General features: G+C 49.6%; 1 protein-coding gene across 4 annotated transcripts in view; it reads left to right on the forward strand.

The window, feature by feature from the left end:
• SGCZ (sarcoglycan zeta) overlaps window positions 1–26741 on the forward strand; it is a 6780780-nt gene that overhangs the window by 4980876 nt on the left and 1773163 nt on the right. The window lies entirely within an intron of this gene.

A 26741-nucleotide genomic window follows, 5' to 3' on the forward strand; every position in this document is an offset into this window, starting at 1 on the left:
TAAGATGTTATAAAAAAGACATTGCACATGAGCTTGATTGAGCCTCCAACACAAGGATATGGAATTTCCATGAATGAAAGGGAGTGTGTGAATGAGGAATCCTTTATAACAAGAAGTGCACTTGAGGATTTGGATATATTTTTAGAAGGCTATTAAAGATCAGAAGTGCTTATGAGTAAAAGACGCAGGAGAAAAACAGCAATGAAGAATATGTTCACAGCTCTTATTATGGCACACATTTTGTCTAACAGAGCAATAGCATTTTCCCTCGCCAGTCAGTATTTCCTTGTGCACCATACAATGTGGGTAGAGTGGGATTACACACATCAGTCCTACCCAGCATCCTTGAGTGTGAAACAAATTTCCTGATTAGTCTTTAACTTTGAAACTCATGTTTCTTTGGAGTGTATTGTAGGGAAATATGTACAAGAGGATGGTATGCGAAGAAAGAAAAGCACCAGTTCAAAAACAAATGTGTGAGATGCAGCATGTGCAGGAAACAACATATGTAAAGAAATGTAGAATGTTAGCAGTCCATCTACAACAAAAGTATATGCTCAACATTATGACAAGGCACAAAAAGGAATATTATCATTTACATGAAAGTATCCAGCAACTTTTATTGAAATGGTAAAACAGTTTAATTTGCGAGTGAAAAGCAAAGCATGTAATTGCAGTGTAGCAATCAAGTGTTCTCTGGTTTTTGTTTTTTGTTTCCTTGCACAATTAAGAATCAGCATTATAAGACCTACAGATACTCCAAAATGTAAAAGGGTATGATTGCAAAGAAATATATAATGTTGCCCTGTTTTGTTGAAATGCAAAATCAAGTGAAAATGAAAATGAATGTTAGAGCTGTATTTGTGAATAAAGCCGACAGCATGGCCGGTACAGCGAAATGGCATTGCTCCCCCCAGCTACAGCAACAAAACAAGAAAAATGTGTATGGCCTGCTCTCCCATGAGAAAAGTGTGAACACTGTGTTTGAAGCTCACCATAAAACCTTATGCCTTTTGCTGGAGTTGGTTCTGAGGATTCAGGTTGGCAAGCAAAACAAATTCTCCCCATGTAAAGCTTCCATCTGTCTCCGAGCATGGGATAGGGAGTGTAGCAATATAATTAATTTGCTCTTGGAAATGGTCCATAGAGGTCTCCTCTCACATAATCTGATCTTTTAATCAGCCAGGCCTTTCCAAGAGGAAACACTTCCCACTTTTAAAGACTTGAATCACTCAAAGAGATGAGACTGAGCCAAAAATAACTTGCAATATGATGACCAGCCTTCGCAGGAGTCAGAAATGGCCCATCGCTCAGATGGAAAGGAATTAACATTATATATATACAGGCCGATTCATGGAATAAATGTGCGCCGAAAATCCCGGCGCAGAGGGGCCAATACGTGCGCTGCGCCGAAAATTAGCGAAAAGCGCAGGGAAACCAGCGCACGTCGATTCATGGAAATCCGTGCGCAAGAAAAGCAGAGGACGTGCGCTGAAAAAGCGCGCGGCGCAGGCCGGCGCACAGGTCAACCAACGTCGTGCGCCACGGCCACTGCGCTATCACTCCGAGCGCAGCGCACAGCTCTAAAGTAGGCGGAACACAGGGCGGGACACCCGGAATGGGGAATAAAATGGGGCACAACACTCGGAATGGGGAAGAATGTGGGCGGCACGGGGAAAGTTTAGGAGGCAAGTGCGCGAAACGCCCACACGCTCGCATACAACACGTATTCATGGAATAGAATAGGGCAAAAAAGCGCACGCTCAAAGCAGCGCACAGGCACAAACAGGCACAAACACGACCGCCACAAGAAAGCAGGCGGTAGCGTCTCTGCGCCTGCAAGAAATGTGCGCTAAAAGGTGCGCCAACAAATAGCACCTATATACAGACATGATCAATGTCCAATACTGTGGCCCTCCAGGACAAATGACGTACAAAGGGGTACCCACAAACACAGACACGCGCTGAGAGAAAAAATAAACGTGTGCGTGTATACCGGGGTGCGCGGGAAGTTGCACACGCGATATGGCCGGGTACGTGGATTTCAGGGGTGCGCGGGAAGTTCCACATGCGATTAGTCAGGGTACGTGGATTGCAGGGGTGCGCGGGAAGTTGCACACGCGATATGTCCGGGTACGTGGATTTCAGGGGTGCGCGGGAAGTTCCACACGCGATTAGTCAGGGTACGTGGATTGCAGGGGTGCGCGGGAAGTTCCACACGCGATATGGCCGGGTATGTGGATTTCAGGGGTGCGCGGGAAGTTCCACACGCGATTAGTCAGGGTACGTGGATTGCAGGGGTGCGCGGGAAGTTCCACACGCGATATGGCCGGGTACGTGGATTTCAGGGGTGCGCGGGAAGTTCCACACGCGATTAGTCAGGGTACGTGGATTGCAGGGGTGCGCGGGAAGTTCCACACGCGATATGTCCGGGTACGTGGATTTCAGGGGTGCGCGGGAAGTTCCACACGCGATTAGTCAGGGTACGTGGATTGCAGGGGTGCGCGGGAAGTTCCACACGCGATATGGCCGGCTACGTGGATTTCAGGGGTGCGCGGGAAGTTCCACACGCGATATGGCCGGCTACGTGGATTTCAGGGGTGCGCGGGAAGTTCCACACGCGATATGGCAGGGTACGTGGATTTCAGGGGTGCGCGGGAAGTTCCACACGCGATATGGCCGGCTACGTGGATTTCAGGGGTGCGCGGGAAGTTCCACACGCGATTAGTCAGGGTACGTGGATTGCAGGGGTGCGCGGGAAGTTGCACACGCGATATGGCCGGGTACGTGGATTTCAGGGGTGCGCGGGAAGTTCCACACGCGATATGGCCGGGTACGTGGATTTCAGGGGTGCGCGGGAAGTTCCACACGCGAATTGGCTGTGTGCTCCCAGGCATTACCTGTACACCCTCCACGGCCCCTGCAGGCAGCACACACCACAGGGAACTACCCTGCACACCTGCTCATGTCTCCCACCACCCCCACCCCCCATCCACCAGGGACACCCTCCACCAGGCCCCCACCCATGTCTCCCACCACCCCCACCCCCCATCCACCAGGGACACCCTCCACCAGGCCCCCACCCATGTCTCCCACCACCCCCACCCCCAGCACTGTGGGGAACCTGCCAGCAGGCCCCCACCCATGTCCAACCCATGTCTCCCACCACCCCCACCCCCCATCCACCAGGGACACCCTCCACCAGGCCCCCACCCATGTCTCCCACCACCCCCACCCCCCACCCCCCAGGGACACCCTCCACCAGGCCCCCACCCATGTCTCCCACCACCCCCACCCCCCATCCACCAGGGACACCCTCCACCAGGCCCCCACCCATGTCTCCCACCACCCCCACCCCCCATCCACCAGGGACACCCTCCACCAGGCCCCCACCCATGTCTCCCACCACCCCCACCCCCCATCCACCAGGGACACCCTCCACCAGGCCCCCACCCATGTCTCCCACCACCCCCACCCCCCATCCACCAGGGACACCCTCCACCAGGCCCCCACCCATGTCTCCCACCACCCCCACCCCCCATCCACCAGGGACACCCTCCACCAGGCCCCCACCCATGTCTCCCACCACCCCCAGCACTGTGGGGAACCTGCCAGCAGGCCCCCACCCATGTCCCCCTGTCCCCAGGTCCTGACGATACACAATCATGGCAGTAATGGCCAGCATACCCAACACAAACACCCAGGCAAGGATTGCATGCACCCACATAGTGAATGCAATCACATGACACAACCCCAAAGGCAAGTATGCAAAAGAACACATGTCCGTCACACACACATACACAATGGGTGCAAGTGAATGTCAAAACCCATATCATGACATGTAAGAAACCAAAGAGAAAATAACGCAAGTGTAAGATAATATAAAAATGTATTAAAAACAAAAATTAAGTAAACCAATAAAACATACAACTATGTGGCAAAGTAAATAAAAGGTCCATGTCCGAGAACAAAAATGATAAACCAAAAAACAAAGGATTAAAAAATCAATAGAATTTGTCCAAAGCAAAACCATGTAGTAGGAAATCAAAGAAAAACCATTACGTCATGGTGTAAACAATAAGAAAATAAAAAAATGTATCTCCCAAAAAATAACAATATATACAGGAATGTTCCAGGGTCCATGAGCCCAACACCACAAATGAAACCTAATACTAACTAATAAAAAAAATATGTACAAAAAAGTGGCCATTGTCCGAGCGGTCCAAAATAATAAAAATAAATAAAGGAAACCTAGCACTAACTAACTAAAAAACTATATACAAAGGCAGCGGGCTAGTCCTGCGGCTCACTTGGTGATGCTGGCCAGGGCATCCTCGAACTCCATGTCAATGTCCTGGAGGCGGGACTCTGTCCTGGCCCCGAGGTCTCGCAGGGACAACCCCATGTGCTCACCAAAATCCCTGCGAGCCTCCTCGAGGCACTCAGCCCGCCTCAATGCCCGACGCATGGAGATCTCCGCCCTGGCCATGGCGAGCCGCTCCTCTTCCGCCCGCTGCCGCTCCGCACCTATCCGCTGGCCAAACTCCTCCCACACGGAACACACCGCCATGCCAGGGTTGCCCTGCCCTCCGGCCGATGCCTGCCCCTCTGATCTTGATGGCCCTGAGCCATGATGCCTCCCACGTCGAGCCCGCTGCTGCCTCCGACGCCACTGTCTCTGCCAGCACGACGGCATCCAGGCTGATGGTAACCACCGACGCCGTCGTGCACGTGCCCTGCCCGATGATGCCGGCACATCTTCCATCTGCTGGGGTCCACTTGCTGTGTTGTCCACCCCTGCTGGACCTCCGACTCCCAACTGTGGCAGGGATGGGATCCCCACCGAGCTGGCTGCATTGGTCGGGGCAGGTCCACAGGGGGCCATGGTGGCATCTGGGCCGGAAGACGGCAAGGAGAACGACCGGTGGATAGCCTGCACAGAGGAGGAGAGGGCCGTCAGATTGGCCAACACATGCAGGAACCCCCCGAACATGGCCGATCCCAATTGGGCCACGTCGGCACGGTGCACTTCGTGATGACGTGCGTGCTCCTCCCGGGAAGCACGCACGGCATCACGAATCACAGCCGTGCGCATCACGACCCCAATCAGGACCTGCTCCACGTGGCCAGGGGTTCCCACGGCCGCAGGTGGAGGGGAGTCAGTTGACATGGACATCCCCTCTACCTGCGGACGGGCCTGGGACGGGGCATCCCTGCTGGTGCATGGTGGTGCACTCACAGGGTCAGGGACAGCGACATGCACAGGCACCTCCACGGTGACCTGTGCTGCCTCCTGCCCCTGGCCCTGGACTGCACCACTTGCACCAGCAGGGATGCTCCCACCAGGCCCCATGTGTGCACCAGTGTCGGCCTCCTCCTCCTCTGTGCAAACCACCAACCTGGATGGCTCCTCACCGTCTTCCGCCGTAGCAGGCCCCTGTGGGGGCTCACCCACCCCTTCCGCTGCAGCCGTGGGGGCATCCCCGCCGCCTTGCTCCACAGCGCCGTCTCCGCCCTCTTCTTCACTAGCCGCTGCGTAGAGGGAGACAAAGGACACAAGCATCAGGCTACTGTAAAATGGTCCCCTAGACAGGAAGCAATAGCAGATGAGCACCCCTGTCAAAGTACACTTCCATCATGTCCCTCCACAACACATGGGTCAGTCCAGGCAAAACACACACAGTAACAGGCATGGTGCATGCCATGCACATTTCCATGCATGTCCAATTGACTCTTGAAACATTCAATGATATGTAACTCACATGCATCATGGCTCATGCATATCACATGCACACACTTCACCTCAGTTACATCCATCTGGCCCCAAACACTACGAACACAGGCGAAACAAGGGTAAGTTGGGTGCGTCACTGAATCTGTGCATTGTCACACACATGTGTCATGCATCCATGGCATGCACAAGTCACAGACACGCAGGTCAGGCACACAGACATGGCTACCATATATGTACCTGGCATCAGCACCCATCCTTCACCCCCATCCATGTCCAGGTACAGAGACTGGCATGCTCTCATGTCCTAAATCTGCATAGGGCTCCCCATGCCGCATTTCAACACATGCAACAACCATGTGGGTCACACATCACTGGTCGCACATGCATTACCATGATGTCCCTGCACACATACATGCATACATGGCCCATGGCACACATACAGGCAAGTATCATAGAACCAGCACACCGCAACATGCCCTGTCTCACACAGTAATGCTTGCACACTTACCGCTCATCTCCAGACGGGCCTCCCTCTCAAGGACCTGGGCGTGGAGCGCTGGGCGTACGCGTTCCAGGACCCTCTTCTGGATGGAACTCATGCGGCCCGGCCCCCCTCCACGAGGCGCCGGGCCTTCACAAGGGTCCTGGACCTCAAGTCCTCCCAGCGCTTCTTGATCTTCTGGACGTTGCGGGTTGCCACCCCCTCCGCGTTGATGGCAACCACACAGTCGGCCCAGATCCTCTCCCGTCCTTCCTTGCTAGCGCGGGACGATCCAAAGAGGGTATCATACTGCCCCAGGACATGCTCCACCAGGACACCAACTTCGGTGGCAGTGAAGCTGGTGCCCCTCTGCCCCTCTGGCCTGGGGTTGCCACTGGTGCCAGATGTGGAAGTGCCCGACATGGCAACCCCCGAGGCAGGTGTGGGTGGGCAACTGGGTCCTGGGGCTGGGCTGTGGAGTGATGTAATCCCAGTTGGGAGTCTTCAGTTCCAGCAGGGGTGGACACAGCAACTGGACCCCTGCAGATGGCTGATGTGCAGGCACCAAATGGCAGGGCAAGGTGGCAGCAGGCAGGCAGGCAGGCAGCAGCAGATAGCACGTGGGAGGCTGCTCAGGGCACTGGGGGGGCAGTAACTCGGCCTTCTGGGCAGGAGCGTGGTGTTCCGTGTGTTTTCGGGTGGCCAGCTTGATACGGAGTGATTTGGCACGTGAAATTCCTGCACGTCAGCGTGAAATCCGAGGAAAGGCCCTTAGCGCGTAAGTGCGTCAGCACGCATACGCGATTCTATTGGACCAGAGTCCCTCACCGCGTAAGCGCGTCTGACGTGATCCGCACGGGCGTTCCCCACTCAGCACGTGATGACGGAGCACACGTGGAAATACTGCACGTCAGAGTGTCATCGCGTGTAATTGGCCAAAAGTGCGCGTACACGCGATTGGCCTATGTACGTGTATTTCATCGCGTGTAATTGGCCGAAAGTGCGCGTACACGCCATTGGCCTATGTACGTGTATTTCAGGGGTGCGCGGGCACTTACACACGCAAGTACGTCAGCGCACCTGTATGCCTGCTGCGTGGGAATTTCCACACGCTATTGGAGTGGGAACTAGATTCCAGGGGTGCGAGGGTCACACGCTCGCCTAGAACACGCGCAAGGCATTAATTTGCGCACTTATCAATAAACAAGCCAGATGCCAGGATGAACATACCGTTCCTAGCAGCAGTGGCAGTGGGCTACCAAAGGAGGAGGAGGAGGAGAGTCAGGGCCAGAATATTCACACCCAGAACCAGCCTATTCGGGATGCCTGATGACCAGGTGTATGGGAGGTACAGGTTTCCAGCACACATCATACTGGACCTGGTCAGTGAGTGGGAGGATGACCTCACATCACCCATCCTGTGCTCCCAAGCACTCAGCCCCCTGCAGAAGGTCCTGAATGTACTGCACTTCTTGGCCACTGGATCCTTTCAGCGGACAAGTGCCATAGTGGGTGGTGTGTCACAGGCCACGCAGTCACGCTGCCTACACCAGGTCTTGAACATCATCACTGCACGGCCATCAGTCCGCAGGCACATATATCTCCCCAGGACTCATGCAGAAAGGCGTACGTGCATCCAGGAATTCTATGGTGTGGCTCAATTCCCCAAAGTGCTTGGTGCAATTGACTGCACACATGTGGCTCTACGTCCACCCAGGGCAACAGAGCACATCTATAGAAACCGCAAGCACTGGCATTCCATCAACGTGCAAGTTGTATGCAATGCCAAGGGAATAATCACATCAGTATATGCCAACTATCCTGGGTCCACCCACGACAGCTTCATCTACAGAATGTCTACCCTATGCCGGGACCTAGAGGCTGGCCAGCATGGAGATACATGGCTGCTTGGTGAGCATGAATGCCACTGCACATGCATGCATGTCAGATACTGGGTCATGACACAACACCACTAATGATACCCATCACCACCTCCGCAGGGGACAGTGCCTACCCTATCAGCCCCCACATGATGACCCCAATCCGGAACCCCACCACGCCACCCGAGGTAAGGTACAACACAGCCCACATTGCAACACGGGGCATAGTGGAGCGCACATTCGGAGTGCTGAAGTCACGCTTTCGCTCCCTTGACCGTTCTGGCGGGCAGCTGTTATATGCTCCCCGAATAGTGTGCAGGATCATAGTGGCAGCATGTGTCCTGCACAACGTTGCAACACGCCGGGGCCTGCCCGTGGACATGGTGGTGCCCCCACATCCACAACCACATGCACGCCCGCTGCGCATGGGAGGGGAAAGGGCACGGGGGGAGGCAGCCCGTACGCAACTGGTGGCCAACTTCTTCACCTAGGAATCACAGTGCTGGCTAGTGCACACTGCTCTGGCACATACCATCTGACAATCAATGATGACACTACCTGACAATGTCACAAAATTACTTGACAATAAACTGTCAGATACACATCAGCCTGAGATTGTTAACATGGAAGTGTCACTATGTGTGCACCCCTACCTACACATACACCAGCAATGCATCACAACGAAAAGACACAACTCCATCAATCAAATATGCATTGCCACAGGCGATTCACTACATGACAATATTGCCATGTCACCCATTCCCTTCACAGTCCCGCCACTGAGGACACCATGTCATGGTATGTGAGAGCAAACAAACTGGCCATCACAACATGACACCGGTGTCACAAATAGCAGTGCCCCAAATGGTACATAGCCGCACTTGAACAGCTAACCGCGCTGGAGCCACTACTACACACCTGTGTAAGAGTAATTTCAATCAAATTACACACCAACCCACCCTGAAGCCCACCCAAACAAGACACAATGCATGTAATCAATGGTAGTCTCATTACCTGATTCTGCTGGTATGTCCTCACCGTCCAGATGTACAGTGATGGCGCCACGCAAAAGTGTCAGTGCACATCTACCGACATGTAGTCTGACTCCAGAGAGTATGCCCGTGTGAAGAACTGTGTGAAATACCTGCAAAACATGAGCAACATATGTAAGTAGAGGCACATATCAAACCATCATGCATAGTTAGGTGCAACAACAATGTACACTATGAATGTCTACACAGTATTGACTATGGACTGGCCAACAGCTCATGGGAGTCCAATGTCACCGTGTAATTTGCTGTCACTTGGGCACACCCTTTGCAAGCCCATGGAAACGGAAGCAGGAGGGGTGTGGATGTCTGCTACCCAAGCATCGAAACCAAACTCAGGACAAGCCTGCATGTGCCCAGCCACAATACAGTGTATGCCCAGGTACCCACACAAGGCAACACTCTTGGAAAAGAAAAAAAAATATTGAGAAAAAATGGCCATGAAAGGGCCGGCGGGGGGGGGGGGGCACCTATGAGGTCCGAGGACAGGATGCACGCCACAATCCACCTGTGTGGATCATGGGAAACTAAAACACCCCATAGGCTCGTGGCCCACACGGCTACTCTGTTGTGGGAGATGAGTCGCTATCGCTCTGGCCAGACCCTGCAGCTGACTCAGGAGGTGGGGGAGCTGCCTCAGAAGATGGTGTGACAATGGGAGGCAGCCCACGCAAAGCACGAGTTTGCTCCTCCATGGCTGCAAGCAGGCGGGTCTGGTAGTTCTGGTTCTGGGTTGTAATCATGCGGAGGTCCCCATGCAGTAACTTCCGGGATGACCTGACCTCCGCACGAGTTGCCTGCATCTCGGCCGAGAGCGTCCGTGTCAGACGCTCCAGCTGCTCCTCTGTCCTTCTATGGGATGAAGCCTCAAGCTCTAACAGGGTCGACCTGAGGTGATGGAATTCTTCCCTCAGGCCTTCCCTGTGGCGCTGGGACTCCATGGAAAGTGATTCCCGCAGAGTCGCCAGTGCCGCCCGCCTGTCCATGTTGGACGCCAACATATCCTCCCTGTGTGCCTGGCAGATGGACTCTGTAGCCTGCTCCAGTCGCTCCATCAGCCTTTCTGGGGGGACAATGGAAGTGGCCACCCTATCCATGGCCTGTGCAATCATCTCGGATGATGCTGCCTGTTGGTTGGCCATACCGTAGATGGATTGCTCCCAAGCGGTATTGCCAGGTGGCATACGGCCACCACATTGACGGGCACCACACCTGCCTGGGGCAAGGCGGACTGCGCCTTGCTGTGCCGGCAAGGCCTCAGGCTGCAGGACTGCATTCCCTCTCTGATCTGCAGCCCCAGGAACAGGATCAATAATTGTGTGGTGTGGCCCTGCATCTGTAACCACCGGAGGCTGAGCTGCCGACACTGACATCCCCATTGAGGGCAATGGCCCGGCTGCAGGTGGGTCGGACAGAGGAGATTCTCTCCCAAGAACACTCACCTGCGACTGCACATAGGTGTCATCCTCCGAGTCTACACCTGAATACTGCTCGGGGGAGGAACCCCCAGAGACACCCCTCGACAGCACGACCTGCAGCACTTGTGGGTTTTCACCCACAAACACACCACGTCCCTCACTTGTGGAAGGTCGGCCCGGGTTGCCCTCCTGGGACGGCTCAACCACCACATCCCCAGCATCAACAAGTGCTTCGTCCCCTGCAAAGACATGAAAGAGAAAAATGGAAACAGGCATTAGCACCATGACATGCAACAAGGGCTGATGAACAACAGAGGCAGTAGTTCTACGACACATGTCCCACATGACTGGGAGACCTCCTATGCATTCACCATCACTGGGTCTGTAGGGGAGGCTCAGGGCATACAATGTACAGATTGGAGAGCAACGCCTGCTCACCATGCTGCCTAGCACTGCCATCACACATTGGCCGGTGATTGCCATGTCAAAGGCACATGCCATCACACACATGGCATGTGACATAGCCACCAAGTGAAGAGGGAGAGGAGGGCAACTTTTTTGGATTTCAACCACTCTGGTCCTGACATTGCATCATCACATCAATAAGTTAACATGTTGTACATGGATCTGCTAGTCCAAATTGGCCACGATGCACAGTGCCTTGTCTACATCAACAAAATGCAGTAAACAATGAGATTCCACCTCCCCATCACCTGTAAAGGAATCATATAGCATTCGTGAAGCACCGGTCCAGAAATGTATGAAGGTACAGCGGAGCACTGAGGGGTGGTGGGGCAGAAGGGGATGTCAGTCAACAATCCTACTGGTGCTGGTGTCATTCATGTCACGCAAGTGCAGGGGTGGGTGGCACAATGAAGTGCAAGGGGAAGTGGCGGCTGGAAGTGCTGTACAAGGTAAGTAGGACTTAACGTCAAGGGCAGATGGTGTTAGGCGCAGACAAGTGCTGGGGGGGGTGGCCTATAGGGGTACAGAGACAATCATGCAGTGCTGTGGGCTCGGAGGGGACAGGGGAGGTACACACTGCATCTGGCTCGGCAAGGTCCTTGCAGATTTCTATGTGTCCTGCAGAGTTGTCACATGCCGCAGATATGTGCCCTTGGATTGGGGATCTCATCTTGGTGAAAAGGGTGAGGCGCTATTGCCTTTGGAGCATGTGGCAGGCCAGTTTGCCAGAGGATGAGCATGATGCAGGACATTCCCTCTCTGCCACCCGGCACCTGTGGTCTGGGTTCACAAGATCCGAGTCATGCCAGGACTCTGCATTGGCATGGGGCTTCAGACAGGTGGTCATGACCGTGGCAAAGACATCCAGTGTACCTGACATAGAGTGGAGCATGGAGTGGGCCCTGTCAGGATGGGAGTGAGCCTAAGGGGGAGCTGGATGGGGGGGAGATCTTGGCAGCATGAGCCTCGACTGACACACACTTCATGGGTTGGAATACCAAGAAGGTGTGTGACAGTGGTGAGGGTGGCTTTGCCTGTGGGGTGGTGAGGGTGAGCTGGGAGGAGAGGAGAATGTGATCACTCCAGGAGAGAGGAGTGCAGAGATGGACGGAGAGGGGAAAGTCAGATGAGATCAGAGCATCAAGAGTGTGCCCTGCAGAATGAGTAGGGACAGACGGGAGTCTAGAGGGTGAGAGGGAGTTGCTGAGGTCACAGAAAGGTCACGTGGGGGGGTCAACAAGCATGCAGGTGGATGCGTACAGCACCAAGGAAGAGGATTTCTGTGTCTGGGGACATGAGTGAGGAGGAGAGGTGAGGACACTAAGAAAGGAAGTAGTACATTTGACCAGTTTTCCAAGACACAGTACGCACAGTTTGTGAATGTCAAGGTGTGGTAGAGAGAGACGTCACACAAGCCATTCCAGAGTGGAGTAGGTCTAAGTAGGAGTGACAGTGGCAGGAATACCCTCAGGGAAGCCAAGGGCACACCCCCCCTGCACAGTAGTGGCGGGCCAGGGAGAGGGTCTCCTGAACATCAGGTAGGAGTGTGTGAAGGATGCAGACAGAGCTGGCCGTCAGACATGTTTCCATGAGACCAAGGATGTCAAGGTGCATAACCTCATGTAAGTGACAGATATCGGAGGAATGCCTGATGCAGCCGCAGTGAAAGGAGTGTAATTGTGGAGGAGGTTGACAGCCTTGGAGGACTTACGGGGAGTGCTAGAGATCAGAGGTGCAGCATGTGTAGGAGTTGGAGTGGGAGGCGGAGAAGGATCATGGGAGGGTGCAGGGAGGCAGTGCAGGATTGATGAGGAGAGAGGAGGGGGGACAGCAGGAGAGGAAAGGAAGTTGATGAGATGTGGGTAGCATTTCTCAAGGAGTATGAGGTTGGCCTAAGGGCCTTGGACTGAGATGCTCCCATTACCATGCACATCAATTGTGGCCTCTGAGGATTGGAAGGATGCCAGGAGTACACCCCAACGGGTCCCACCATTGATGGTGGAAGAGGAGCAAGGAGAGAGGACAGGGACCATGTGAAGGGTCTATGGGACAGGCAAAGGCATGTATGAGCAGATGTCAGTGAGAGTTAGCTTTGAGTAGGCTCAGATGCACTTGTCACCAATAGGGTGGGTCGCATTGGAGGGCAGGGTGCCCTCATTTGACTGTTAGCAAGCAGGTGTCGTGAGTAGGGCACGATGGTCTGAACTGTAGAAGTCAGGGAAGATAGACCATGAAGAGCAGCATGGAGTGTGAGGGAATGGGGCTCGAAACCAGACGGTACCAAAGCACACAGGTAGGAGGTGGATGTCAAGGCAACATCCACAGTATGACAGCATGTTGGTTGGCATTTATATACAGAGGACGCATTAGCATGTGGTATCATTGCATGTCAGGCATGTGAAGATGAAACTTGATTGGCTGGGGGAAAGTATAGGAATGGTATGTAAGACATCAGATGAATAGACAGGGGAGTATGAGCAACAATGTAGTGACAAAATGACAATTCAAGGGCAACTTCCATGGTGTAGGGCCATATGTGCACTGTTGCCAGTTGGGATAGTGCTGTGGGCAGATGGTGTTGCACTGAACATACTGGATGAGGCACATGGGTGCCACTATCAACTCTGCCACACACCCCCTTGACAGGCACCCAACATGAATGCTTCACACACACACCATGCACATGGATAATACACACATGCATGTGCACTCACCGGATGATGCCTCGTAATCAGGGAGATCTCCCACACCTTGGAGTTGTCCCTCGGTGACGTAGGATCCAGCTACGGACTCGTGTGGTGTGAGTTCTATTTCCTGTGCTGGGGACCCACCTCCAGTCACCAAGGTTGCGGCATGACTTGAGGCCAGCTTATCCTTTGCCCTGCGCTTAAGGTCATTCCAGCGCTTCTGGCAATCACTAGCTGTGCGCCTCACTACTCCAAGGGCACTTATTCTGTCAGCAATGGTCTGCCAGTGTGCCTGGCGTCTGGCATGTGTGGTCTTGGACCCTGCAACGATGACCATTTCCCTATCATGATCTGACACATACTGAACAAGTGCATTCAGTTCGGCGTCTGTGAAGCTTGGCTTCCTTGATGGGCCGGACTGTGCAGCCGTGCCTGGGGCATCAGCCTGTGCCGGACGTGCACTCTTCCTCTTGCGCTTGGAAGGGGGTGGGGATCCAGAGTGTCCTACGCCGCTGTGGACACTAGGGGCAGGAGCCGTGGTGGACTCAGTACTGGGTGTGTGGGATTGCACACTCAGCATGGGAGTAGGTGCAGGCATTGGGGGTAGTGGGATGGGGTCAGGCCTGATCTAAGGTGCATGAACTAGGACCGACACAGTCTTGGCAGGGTGTATGAGAGGTGGGGTGGATGGAGCCACACCCTGGCTACGGGGGCCAGCAGATGACCTATCTGGCATAGATGCGCGTGCCCTGATGACACCAATGTGCACCGGTGCACGTGCAGTGGACCTGCTGACCTGGATGTCAGCGATGGGATCACCCTCGGACAGGTCTGGTGCCACAATGGGCTGGTCCGACAAGGGCTGATCAGGGTTGGTATCAGCCACATGACCCTCAACTGGGGGGGGGGGGGCATGGGTGTCCCTGACTGGTCCTCCAGACTGGGGGGGACAGGGGCACCCTGCAAGTCACAACCACGTCCCCTAGTGGATCCTCCACGGCCACCACGTGTGGCTCGGCCACCTTTGCCACCCTTACGGCTTGCACGCCTCCCAACCATGGCACTGATGTTATTGTGCGTATGGGAGTCGGTGTGCACAATTGTCCTGGGCAATTGGGTGTCAAAGGGGTTGGGTACCAGATGGTATTCGTACCCTAGTGCAGTGGCAAGGCTATATGACACCCCTGGGGAAAGATGACGGGTCACGCAACGCACAGGCACCCCAGAAAAGTTAAGGAACGTGCACAATACCCCTCCTAGACCACGTGTGCTGATGGAAAACCCTGCACTACGCTGTGGCATCCAGTAACACAATGAACGTATGCGTGTCACACGCAGCCTAGAATGACCTCTGAAGGGGTAGGCTACACACGGGGCAAGCACAGAAGTTAGATACGTGCGTGACTCACCGTCTGCCAGGTAAAAGAGCGTGAAAAATGAGTGCGTTTGGTTGGCAACACCCCCGCCAAAAGAAGATGTGTACGCTGTCTGAGGAGACAGGACAACAGTAGAAGGGGACACTGTTTGAGGGAACAGGCCCAGGTAAACCAGTACAAGAGGAAAAAGAGAAAAAGCTGTCAGAAGTAACAGGGAGTACGAACTGGAAACGCCGTGAAGTAAATCGCGTGTGAAACGACAAGAAGTACAGAATTCACCCACTCGCTCTCCACGAAAAGCATGTACAGGGAAATGGTGTTCTACACTACCTTATATACAGGCCCACACGTACAGCGTCACTTACGGCGTGTACGTGCTTGGCCCATGTTCACCAATCACACGCTTTGTCACTTCTGCGTGTGGATCCTTTTTCACCAATCACACGCTTTGACACTCCTGCGTGTAGCTCACTTTTCACCAATCACACGCTTTGTCACTCCTGCGTGTAGATCCATTTTCACCAATCACACGCTTTGTCACTCCTGCGTGTAGATCCATTTTCACCAATCACACGCTTTGACACTGCCCGTGCAGGTAACTATAGACGCACATATGCTGGTGACGGGTTTTCGCGCGATTCGCTGAGTGTGGGGTTTTCACGTGCAAAATCACTCCCTATCAGGCTGTCCACGCGTTCAAACACGAAAGACCACACTCCTGGCCAGGAGGCCAAATTACAGTCCCCCAGAGCCCTGAGCACGCTCCCACCTGCCATCTGCTGCTGCCTGACTGCCTGCTGGCCACGTGCCCCACAGTGCTGGTGGGTGGGGGTGGTGGGAGACATGGGTGGGGGCCTGGTGGAGGGTGCCCTTGGTGGATGGGGGGTGGGGGTGGTGGGAGACATGGGTGGGGGCCTGCTGGCAGGTGCCCCTGCACTGCTGGGGGGTGGGGGTGGTGGGAGACATGGGTGGGGGCCTGGTGGAGGGTGCCCCTGGTGGATGGGGGTGCAGGGGGACATGATCAGGTGTGCAGGGTAGTCCCCTGTTTTGTGGGCTGCCTGCAGGGGCCGTGGAGGGTGTACAGGGTACACCTGTGAGGGCCCACCCAGCCTATTCGCGTGTGATAATTCCCACGCACCCCTGTAATACACGTACCCTGGCCAATCGCGTGTTGAACTTCCCGCTACCCCTGTAATACACGCACCCTGGCTGTTCGCGTGTGATAATTCCCGCGTACCCCTGTGATACACGTTCCCTGGCCTATCGCGTGTTCTACTTCACGCGTACCCCTGTAATACACGTTCCCTGGCCAATCGCGTGTTGAACTTCCCGCTACCCCTGTAATACACGCACCCTGGCTGTTCGCGTGTGATAATTCCCGCGTACCCCTGTAATACACGTTCCCTGGCCTATCGCGTGTTCTACTTCACGCGTACCCCTGTAATACACGTACCCTGGCCAATCGCGTGTTGAACTTCCCGCTACCCCTGTAATACACGCACCCTGGCTGTTCGCGTGTGATAATTCCCGCGTACCCCTGTAATACACGTTCCCTGGCCTATCGCGTGTTCTACTTCACGCGTACCCCTGTAATACACGTTCCCTGGCCTATCGCGTGTTCTACTTCACGCGTACCCCTGTAATACGCGTTCCCTGGCTGTTCGCGTGTGATAATTCCCGCGTACCCCTGTAATTCACGTTCCCTGCCTAGTCGCGTGTAGAACTTCCCGCGTACTCCTGATTTGAAGATTGCCCGCTTTGCTTTCCTTGTTTGCCTGCCCTGTGAAGTGGTCCAGGGTTAGCGCAGCCCTTAGCGATGATTTAGCGATTTTGATGGCTTTTCCTTGCGCGAGGGCGTTCTTGGGGGCGTTACTGGCGCTGCTGCAGGCTCGCTGCGATTCTCTGCGCCACGGCTGGTTTGGGAGCATGAAATCCATGAATACGCTGTGCGCGGAAATCAGTTTTAGCGCACGTGCCTGGCGCAGACTATCGCAGGCGCACGCTGTGCGCCAGCCGCGTGCGCTACTTGTGCGCTGGATTCTATGAATTACCCTGATAATGTTAAAGGCAGGGGAACTGAAGATGGCATTTATTATTTTGTAAATAAGACAAAAAATGTGTGTATGAATATTTCAATTGGAATTATAATATTTCCAGTATCTCTTATAGGAAGTATCCTAGAGACTTGTTTACAATATTGTTCATGGCAAAAAGCACTGTATCTTTGTTACGTAAATTAGGTGAATGTGGATATGCTTTCACAGAAACAGCGTGTGACCATTTTTCATATATCCTAGCATCTGTGCTGGTGAGCCTGTTTTTCTAAGATGGAAACAACATTTTTGCATAAAAGTACAAGTGTGCAAACAACCAAAATGTGTAACTGAGAAATATGAATAGCTGATTTGTAACATTATCACATGAAATGAAAATGATGTTTTGGAAAGTTACTATTGTTTAATGTAGAAACCTCCAAGATGACATGACATCAAATGGAAGGGAAACTGGGTGCAGACGTTAGTTCCATTAGACTGTCTTCTTCATTGGTATGCCCAATGAGAATGGAATAGATGGTTTAGTGTGATGTCACTTTTTGACCACTGTCCAGTCACATACATTGACCAATTGGATTAGAGTAATTATTTTTGCCTTTGAAGTGATTGTTTCAGATCTATAAAGGTCCAAACCCTTAGATTCTGGTGACACTCACTCACTTGCTGATTTACTTACTGCCTGGCTGATGGAGGGACAGAAGGAAAGAAAGGAGAATTGGCAACAACAGAAAAGAGAATGGAATAAATTGATTTCCTTTTGACCCGTTTTGGATTATACATGGAGCACTGCAGTAAGGCCTATCTTGATTTAATGTCCCAGGCCTTCCTCTGTGTAAATGACAGCAGACAGACCCCATCCTGCTGGCTGATGCCCTCTTGTTCCTAGAGGGGGAGAATGCAACCAGCCCATAAAATGGTGTCCACCTGTCTGTGAGAAATGCATTTGTAAATATTATGCTAAGGGGAAATATAATTCACATGGGAAATATAATTTAAATACAAACTGCTTACTGATGAGTGGGGTAAATAAATGGATTTACATGCTCAGGTGCATGCGCTTCTGTAATTATATATTTGATATAATAGGTCCTTTGTAGTGTATGGTTAGAGAAGTGCTTACTCCTTATCTGTGCAATGATTAAACAGATAGGAAGTATTCTGGAGTCAATTTCTGGTTACATCACCAAGCAGTGCCCTGCTACTGGTGTTGATTCATTCAAGGTACATAGGAAAGGGTTATTAAATGTTAGCCATTTTGCATCTTTAAGGTACCAATCAAAAATGATACCATTGACTGTTTCATGGGTATGAAACGGAAACACCACTGAGGGAAATCTAGACAACATATATGTTCAATTTGAACATGATTGACATGCAGGAATGTTAAATAAATTGACTTAACAATGAATTTTCTAAAATGCTGTTTGCAATTCTGGCATGTCGATTGAGTGGGGGATGGTGGAGTGTGTTTATTTGTAATGAGTAAGAAGTAGACAGATTTAGTTTGGTAAGGTTTTTTTTTAATTCATCTGGTTTCCTATAAAATGACAATTTCTTCCCAAGCTCTCATACAATGTTCAATGCATGTTGGACGTACTCTCAGGATAAATCAAATGCACATATGGTGATGTGTGTGCTTTAAAAGTTAATTTTCAATTTAATGCCAATTTGACTATTTAAGTGACCATTGTGGGAAGTGTTTGTCATTGTTGCCACCACTGTATTTGAAATTTCAGAAATGCATAACTTGTTTTTATTTAAACTGATTACAGATTTCTATTGTATTAATAAAACAATTGTCTGTGCAACCCTGTGTGTTTCTTGTACCAAAAGTGAGAGAATGTCTAGGGAATTAATATTGTTAAAATGGAGGTCCCAGGTTCTTAAAAAGATATGTATTAAATAAAGAAAAAGTGTGCGCACCTTGCTTGGCGTCGGTGGAAAATTAAAGTTAAAAACTATTGGCATAGGAGTACATATGGAAGGGAGGTGGGATATGAGAAGAAACACACAGCATGTAGATATGATGTTTTCCACCCACTAACAAACCATAGCCATGCCAAACCTAATGGCCAATTCACCCACTGCTTACACTTATACACCCAAACCACAACTACCTGAGATCTCTTTGAACCATCCTTTTTTCATGCAGTAACATCAAATGAAGTACTTTAAGGGGGCTGCCATTGTTATCTCTAAGCTGCCGCCTGAAACTGATGGCTTAATTGCAGTTATACATCACTGTCTCCTATGTTAGAAACAAGTGTACATTGTGGTGCTTGCTTTCTAAGCAATAGCTGCGTCCTCATACCGTTCTTTGCTTTGAATTACTGTTATAACAAGCATTGGTTTAATGCAACTGCTTTGTAACTAGATTGTACCATGCTAGAGGTGCCTTGCAAATGCTTGTCCCATGCCTATCCAATAGCCAAAACTATTGTCCTTGACAATGTGTTTCTTCCCAGACTGTCACTCCAGTATAGAGTACATAGAGGCTGCATGCTTCTTGAGTGTAGTGAAAACTAAAGGTACATATTATGTTTCATATGTCATTCCACGGGTTTGCATAACATGCATAGTCCACTGTTACTCTTTCAAGCTTACTCATTCTAAGCAGCATACCTTATAGCTCACCTTTCAAGAGACAGCCAGGTATGAACATGTTTCCACCCTAAAATGCTCAGACGGGCACGCCATGTTTTCTCTTAATTCCTTCCTTACTGAGTCTCATTGCATGTGTTTCTTTCTTGCAAGTAGATGTATTTGACTCTCGTACAGTAGTTTTGTGCCCAAGAATTACCTTGTTGCTATCAGCATTTTTATTACATCGGGTTAACAGGTGTTGCATGCTGCACCTATAAAGCCCAAACTATTACATTCAGAGTTCAGATTTGTACAGATAGGTAGGAAGGGCATATAACGACGGGGGTTAGGGGACATGAATGACATATGAGGACGGGCACACAGCGTGTATGTGTTGTGTGATTATGAGCCCGCCCATTCCCTGCCCATGTCCATCCTAATCCCAATGGCTACTACCTCCCATTCCTGCCTCTGCCCACCCAAAACAACTCCTCATGGGAATTACTTGCGCTTGCTCACTTCATCTGGTGAAGAAGAACATAGAAAATAGATTACATTTGACCTTCACATATGCTCTTTCCAAAGGGTTTACAACACTGTGTATGTTTAAATACATTTCCCAGTGGTTGGCTTCTCTTCTTAGCTGTGTTGGTCAGCAATGTATTTATGCTCAATGCTGAACATGCATGAGGAGTGGGGTTTGATTGGAGGCAGCACAAGGATCTGAGGCAGGCGTGGTGTAGCCAGGAATTGTAGACAGTGGAAGAGAAACAGCTAGCAAGCACCAGCATCATCTTCCAACATTTTAAGAGTTAGCTAAGAGCCATGCATTGCTTTAAAAAATTAATGACCATGTTCAACATATACTGGACTGACAGCATTACAAGAGCACTGGAAGCGCAGAGAGCGGCTCAGTGGGTTTAGTGCCTGCTGAGGAGATGGAGAACATAAACGTTGAAAAATATAATTTCTGAAACATGGGTAATGAGTCATTTTGGGGATAATCACTAGGGTCTCTCAAGAATTTTCCACACATGCATTCTCCTGTCACCAACGCCCTCTAAGCACCCCTCTAAACACCCCACAAACTTTGAGCATAGTCTGCTATTCCTAAACAAAACATCCCCACACCAAACAAGGACATTATAAGAGAATCCCCAAGTTATTCAGTGGGTAATTAGGCAAGGTAATGTCATACTGTTATGTAACCACTGTTTGAAGATATGCGCCCGGTAGCCTCCAGGCCTGGTTTGCGCTACACAAATAAAATAAATACAAAATACAAATACAAGGCTGTGTCCAGAGCACTCATACTCACTCTTCAGAGCCAGGAGTGGCACTTGCAAACAGGTGTATTCATCTGCTGAATTTCTTGCCTGCTATGCACAGCTACTGAGCAGTTGTGAGAAAACACTGACTCATCAAGTCCTGTATTTCAGCAAGCTGGGTATTGCCTAGGCTTGTAGGGTATCTGTTAATAATATGACTCCCCGCCACGGCAATGCTCATAGCTGGACCCTTGCGGACTTCCTACAGTCCATACATTTGAAGGCAATATTTTCTTTTCGTGAAATGCACAGCCCATCGCTCGCTCAAACCGAAACAAGGACTGTGTATGAGGACAGAGTAACCACAAAGGGAAGTTTAAAGGCAGTTCCCTCCTGCTTATGCCAAATTATTGTAACACTCGAACAACAGAAGGTAAAGTAATTATGAAGTTATTCCTATGGCTAAATCCCTAGCCAAACATTTAAATGGCCCTATCTGTGCATAATCTCATACCAATTGATAGGGGCCCTAGTTGGTGCTGCTGGGCCGACTACAAGTGGTGTAGAGATCTACAAGTGGTGTAGAGATCTTGTCCCTAACTCTCTAAAACACTTTCCTGGTGTCTAGTACGTGCACACCAATTGGAGGTCGATCCTGTGTATGAGGACGTCAGAGTTTCTAACTACATAATCAAGGCAGACGGTGTCCAGAGTACACATGTTTCCTACCCTGTATTGGCCCATGCACTCAGCTTTCGTGCATTATAATGCTCTGCTCCACTACTGACTGTTTTTAGAGAAGAGACAAACTCCATGGAGCAACTGCATTTTCCCAAGAGCTTTATTTTGTAATTTCCTGGACAATTATCAATACCCCCATTAAAAATCTGACTACAGCCCACACCCAGCCATGAACATAGTCTGATACTCCACATAAATGACAAGATTCCCTCTTAATATTGGCTTTCATCCTTTATGAAATATACCCATGCGCCACACTTTATGGAGACATGTCACTCTCCATGATTACATATCAAGGAAAACCAATCCACATTCAGTAATCAACCTGTAAAGTGGACAGAATTGGAGTTCTTTAGTGTTCCTCGGACCTGTGAGCATTACATTTATAAAGAGCCTGCAATGGATGGGTCGCCCAGGGTAACTGCCTCAGCTGCTCCACACAACTCTGCCTCGCTTGTGTTGTAAACACCTTTTTTCCTTGCACTCGAGCAGCCCACTACAACAGAGACTCTCCATTGACAGAATAAAGCCGTGTCTTATAATATCTCTTGTTTTATAAAGTGCTACATATCATATTCCTCCTGCTTCTAAGTGCTTTAAAATAGGTGTGGAAATCTCTAGCATCAATGTATGACCAGTCCCTTACAAATTAACACCCATATTGGGAGTTTCTGTGAGGTTGATCTCCATTCATATTGTATCATTATGTGCATCAGGCATCTTATGTCTTTGCATGTGCTTGTGTAGAGACCTGGGTCAGTAAATTGTGTGAGCTGGGACAATGGTCTCCAGGACAGGCTAAGGTCAGATAATCATGTGAGCTGGTACAAATGCCACTTGTGGTGTGTAGAATCTGTGAGCAGGTACACAATGCCGATTGGTGTTCTGTCCTGGGTGAAGTGCTGGGTGAAGTGCTATCTATGAGCCAAACTATTGCATTAGAGTACAGCTGGGGAGCAATGGCGCATGAGGAGGGACATAAAGGTTGTCGGTGTTGTTTGGCTATTGACCCACCCGTTGATGACCCAAGGCCATGCTAATCCCTATAGCCACTCCCAGCCACTTCCTGCCTCTCCCCACCCAAAACACATCCACCTGGGATCTCTTTTAGCTCACTTTAATCAAGCCTTACCATAAAACTTTGCACTTTTAGTGCCTTCCAATCTTTTTTCAAAAGCAGTCTTCTGATTTGAGCTCTACTGGTGTGATTACAATGTCTAAACCAGGTATGCCTACAGACACTAGGTTTATAAGCACTGAAGTTTTGTTAAAAACAATCATTGGTAAAGCCAACGGTTTTTACTTGTGTATAGGTATTAGGCATTTCTTAGTCACTGCAATTGTATGCCCAGGCACTCGCACCATTTTGCAGCTGCTGCCATCTATGGCCAGTTAACACCACTGCGGTAGTACCTGACAAATGCCTTCCCCATGCCTACAAAACGACCTAAACTGTTGGCATTGACAATGCTTGTTTTTAATATTTGAATAATCTTTACACAAATTAAAATATTGGACCATGGCAAGGAAATAAAACAGAACATTATACCTTTATCTGTCAGTCTTAGTGACCTCAGTAATATGAAGGGTCACTTCAAAATGCCGTGATGTATCTGTGTGTGTCTAAGTGCATAATAGGCTTGCATTCTTTATCAGTGATGCCGCACAGCAACAACCCAAGCGAGAGCGTATGCAGAGACAATCAACACCAGACACTTAAAAAGATAGATCTTTGGTGAAAAGCAGCCCCGTTGGACGGAACCACTGGCGTTACTTCGCTGCAAGAGAGCTGTTATTCCCCAGTGGAAGAGAGCGGCAGTTCACCGACTCCCAGTAAGACCTTTCTCTCGCCCCTGTCGGGGATAGCACTCGTTATTTATCAGAAGCGATAAGAACACAGCATGAAGTATACAAGGCCTGCTCGTCTGGTCCGTGTGCCTTACGCAGAGCTGATGTTTTCCTTGCGGCTGCACAGCCTGGCATCAATCGTATCCCAAGATAAAATCCCGGCTTTTTTCATCAGAGCTTGTCTTCATGGAAAGAAAGATGTCATAGGCTGGGGTTTTCAATGTTGAAGATGTTCCTCGGGTGTTCCGCTTGCACATGCCTGACTGAAGGATGGCACTCGGTGCATGTTGGTTCCTTACGCGGATTCCCCCTTAAACTGATAAAGTCATTGGCCCAAGAGGCCGTACCACGTTTTCTATGTATTGTGGACGGACATCCTGGTCAAGTTTAAAAGGCTGAAAATCATAAATTGTGCATAAACGATGTGACATGTGGTCGTATTTGGACACGCAACGGCTGTACACAAATAGCCTGTTGACACAGCGCACACTGGCACATTGCACACAGCTCAACGTTTGTGTTTTGTTTTCAATTGTATTTTATTAGTTTGTTAACCAACAAAAGAAAGCTCAGCGATTCACGCACAACTTTCTTTTGTTGGATAACAAACTAATAAAATACAATTGAAAAAAAGTTGAGCTTTGTCCAATGTGCATGTGTTGCTTGTCCAAATACGACCACCTCGTTTATCTCACGCCGGAATCCCTGTCCAAAAGTAGGAGCTGGTCATGTTCTCCCAATAGGTTAGAGAAACCTATTATTTCTAAAATATAACAATTCAAATGCAATTTACCTTTTACACGGCATTCATAATATTTAATGAAAGTATTGGTGGCTGAAAAAGTGAACAATGTAAAGCAAGAATAGAAAAATAACAGCAATTAAAAGCGTTTATAAAGTGCGTCATGCAGTGGCAGGAGAAGGCGCATTCATTCATGTCCATTCGAGCCGGGACAAGTGTTTATTTATTTTTTCGTATTTAAGGCTTTTCGCATCCTGTGTGCATTTACAGTGCAAAACATAATTGTCCATGATACCCAATTGTCTTTACGAACCATAAGAAAGAAAAATGCTAGCCTGAAGTGATGGACTGGTCTACAGAGAACCTTGGAGATTTTACATTGGGCTTCCATATCATGGGTTTCTTTACTGGGGTACCCTCTCTCCCACTCACCACACCATCTTGCTTCAATACTCTCCTAATTCCCCACAACCCTTTGAAGAAAATAATTGTTTTATGCATCCAGTTTGTAATTTCTTACTGTTCACAATTGCACCATAGCAGTTTTTCGTTATGTTTAACTTTTGTAAATCGCTGTGTATGGACAATTGTGCTGACAATACACTACTTGGACTCACTGTAGAACCACTCAAACTCTACTTATTGGGATTAGGCATGCTCAACATATTCGCTCTGATATGTGGTCACCTTGGGAAATGCTTCCAGGGACTCTTTTGGTTCTAAGTTCAATCCTTCACTGCCTAGTACACAGCCAAAACATACCTCCATTTAGTATAAATTTCACATACAACAGTCAAGGAAGGCATGATCCTTTCCAGAAATAGGTCATCACATTAACAAATGCAAAACAAAAAAAAAGTTGTCTAGCATTCCCTACCACCCCCAAAAGTATTTCCAGATAGGTTTGTATGGAAGAAGTTTAGTCGAGACAGAAATGTGCGGGGTGTAATCTATGGCCACAAAACAAAGCAAATGTTGGGTTCACTAAAAAAGAAATGACCTGCCAGCAATCAGAAACCTACACACACAATTGGGCCCCTTTAGTCAGAGTATGTGGGTGTCTTTCTTCAAGGGAAATCCAGAGAAAGCGAAAACACAAATGTAATTAGAGTTTTGATTGGAAAAGCACATCACATTGCGGGCTGAGAAATAAATGCATCATTTTTCAGTGAAACTGTCAACCATCAAAAGGGTGATAATTCAGACCCACTTTTCAGCAGAAAAACGAGCAGTGGGTAATAAAAAGTGAATTTTATTAATGACTGAATTAAACAGCTCTGCACTTTTAGCGCTAAAGCAAAGTGAACTTTGATCAGTAAAACAAGCCTATGTCAAAGAAGAAAGGTTGAGGTTAGAAAGTGAAAACTGTAACTTCCCTTCAGCCAAGGACAACGGGTGGGACAATGGGCAAACTTCAGAAAGGACTTCCCCATTGAAAGCCTGGTTTGTGCATCCCAACTGTTTACAACTGCATCACAATTTGGCCTGGCTGAAAGTTGTTGGGGCTCTGTGCCGAGACAAATTGCCCTGGCTGGTGCATACCTGAAATGTAGGGGAGAGGTGTGAAAACAGGAGCTACAATCAAGGGAAACTGAAACTTTGAAAGAAATACAAGAAATAGAAACATTTCAGATCAGAATGATGGTCCCCTTCAGATAAGAAACAGGCCTTGTGACATCACAGGGCCGGCTTGGCTCATTATCTACAGTGGGGGATCTCTGTGTAGCAAATGCATCCCCTATTTATGACCTGTAGCCACCAACTGCAAACACCAAAACTTCAAACACAAAGAGACTAATAAAAACTCTGATTACAGGATGGCACAGAGAGACAAATGGCCTGGATGCAGAAGAGCTACCATTTGTCCAACATGAAGATTTGCTATTGTTTAAAAATACCATTACAATTTAGGCCTTTTTCTAAGCAGCCATAATTCGTACTGAATCCATGGATATTTTATTTTATAGATCATTTCCTGGCAATATAAAAATTCTTCCACCTGCAACTCAGGGATATGTAATTGCCATCTAAATTGGGTCTCTGGCTGATCTGAAAATGTTCCAAAGTTGAGAGTTTGGTCGAACGGGCAGGTGGTGAAATTAGTAATATGGATTATAAATTACATGTCCCTAATGATTATGCATTTTGCAAAAATGGCAGAAAATTGCCAAACGACTGTGCAACATGGTGTGGATCTGGCTGTTGTCTTATTAAATTCCCCCTGATTAGCTGAATCATAAAATGTGTATATATACATATATACACATTATGGCAGTTGCTAGGTATGAAGTTTTGCGACATAACTCGTTTTTGCCAAAGCTTTGACATGAGAACTGTGGGATGTATTGACCCACTCTGCTATACACTGCGGCCTCACTCTGCTATCTATGCTGCGAGAAACAGTAAAATGACAGC

The sequence above is a fragment of the Ambystoma mexicanum genome, chromosome 6q, assembly GCF_040938575.1.
Source record: "Ambystoma mexicanum isolate Mex_15411 chromosome 6q, UKY_AmexF1_1, whole genome shotgun sequence".
In the NCBI taxonomy this organism is placed as follows: Eukaryota; Metazoa; Chordata; class Amphibia; order Caudata; family Ambystomatidae; genus Ambystoma; species Ambystoma mexicanum.